The sequence below is a fragment of the Phragmites australis genome, chromosome 21 (genome assembly GCF_958298935.1).
Source record: "Phragmites australis chromosome 21, lpPhrAust1.1, whole genome shotgun sequence".
Taxonomy (NCBI): Eukaryota; Viridiplantae; Streptophyta; class Magnoliopsida; order Poales; family Poaceae; genus Phragmites; species Phragmites australis.
In genome coordinates, this window is record NC_084941.1 from 20,688,541 (window position 1) to 20,690,555 (window position 2,015).

At 45.8% G+C, this 2,015-nt stretch overlaps 1 pseudogene; it reads right to left on the bottom strand.

Moving 5' to 3' along the window:
• On the bottom strand, positions 1-1,806 carry LOC133903216 (F-box only protein 13-like; annotated as a pseudogene).
• Positions 1,807-2,015: the final 209 nt, after the last annotated feature.

A 2,015-nucleotide genomic window follows, 5' to 3' on the forward strand; every position in this document is an offset into this window, starting at 1 on the left:
CTAAACGGCGGCCTCCATTCTTGGCTCGAAGGAGACGGCGGCCACGACGTTCGTGGCCTCCCCGTCACCCTCGGCGCACCGCGGCAGCTCCTCCCACCGGTTGGTCTTGACGTCGCACATGAAGCAGCTTGGCGTTGGCGTTGGCCTCGCCGGAGTTGACGCAGACCATGACGCGGCCGCCGTGACTGACGCAGTTGACATCGGGCTCCGTGCCGTAGAAGGCGTGCGACATGGAGGGCGACGTCGCCGCCACCTGCCGCCACGTGCCGTCCGCGAACTCCCACACCCGCAGGCTCACCGTGTCCAGGAACTCCAAGAGGACGACCGCGTAAGCGGCGCTGTCACAGGCCATGACGTCGATGGAGTACTCATGGTACACGGGCAGGATCCGTGGGAACTCGACGAACGCGGCGCGTCAGGTCGCAGGCCACGACCGTGCCCGAGTGGCTAAGGAAATAGGCCTCGCCGCCGTGGCACGTCACGGCGGACGAGTACTGCCTCGACAAGCTCCGCTGCATGCTCGTAGCCACGACGTCGCCGGACGTGGTCAGGAAGTAGACCGTATCGTCGCCGCCGTCACCTTCTCATGCGTGTTCCTGGGACGAGCTGGAACACTCTAATTTTCAGAATTCACAATTTTTTTAAAAAAATGTAAAACTATTGAATAGCGCAGCTTCACCAGTAGTATAGGTTTAAAAACTATTTACTTAATCAATATAGGTTATTATTTTTTATGTATTACATGCTGAATTTTGTTAGAAGCCAGATAAATACATTAGAGTTTTTTTTTCTTTTTCTTTGGTATTTTGAGTGAAAAAGATTTTAAAAAGGTTTTTATAAAACTCTGTAGTAAATTAGATAAGGATCTTAATTATTAGAATTCAAATTTTTTGAATTCATCATCTATTTAATCCTTGATCGTACCTGATTCTTCTCTAGTTCAATTCAAATCATATCCACATCCTTGTTTAAAGCCAATCTCTCATCTTTCTCAAATTCTAACCAAATCCAAATTCAAATTTGTTATCTACTCCTATTCTTGTTCAACCTCATCTTTTAGTTTATCTCAAATTCATTCCAAGCTCAATTCAAATTCAAACCCTATTTAAATTTCTCTTTAAAAATTTCTTTTCTAAACACTAGATATACATAAAGTGTCTTTGGCTCAATTTTGCTCAGTCCAAACTCTTAGCCAAGTCTTCTAGAAGGCCCAACACAAAGGATCCACAAAATCTATAAAATAATTTAGGAGTCCTGAACAGACTCATCTTCTTATGAAGTTTCGGAATTCCAAACGGCCTCAAATGCAAATCTTGACAATACTAAAGTTGTAGGTCTCGTTGAGAGCTTTGATTTGAATCTATGAAAATCCCCTTTTGGATAATTGAGCAAGGAGTTATGGCCCCTGAAATCAGTGCTGGGCAGATAAGTCTGAGTTCAAACAGTTTATCTTGTGGTGCATTTTTCAAAATCAAGATGGCATTTTTAGATGTTTGAATGGATACCAAAGCTGTATATATTTTCGAGTACTATAATTTAGAGTCCAGAAATGTCTAATTTGGAGTCTGGACAATGGAGATATCATCTTTGGAATAGAGAGCTGCGAAAAAGGAAACCGTAACTGACTCGAACTCGAATCTGATTCATGTTCGGCTTGGACTCCATCTCAACCAGCCGCCCCTAGCCCTATAAATATGAGTTGCACGCTCTCTCTCTTACCCTTATTCCATGCCACCAAACCCTAGAAGTCACTTCTTCCCTATCCGTGTGCCACCGTTCACCAGAGCCGTTGTCGTCACCGCCCATGGTGCGCTACCTCGTCGTCTTCTCCGCGAATCCTCCTTCCTCGACCATCAAAGCAAGATGAGGACCCCTTCTTCTCCTTCCTTAATACTATTTTATTATCATACTAAGTCCCTAGCTAAGGCCTAACCCCGGCCAAAGCCCGATCTACGTCGCCACGGTTGGGTTGTAGCCGATTGGCATCGACGTTCCCAGCCAACTAGTGCACCGTT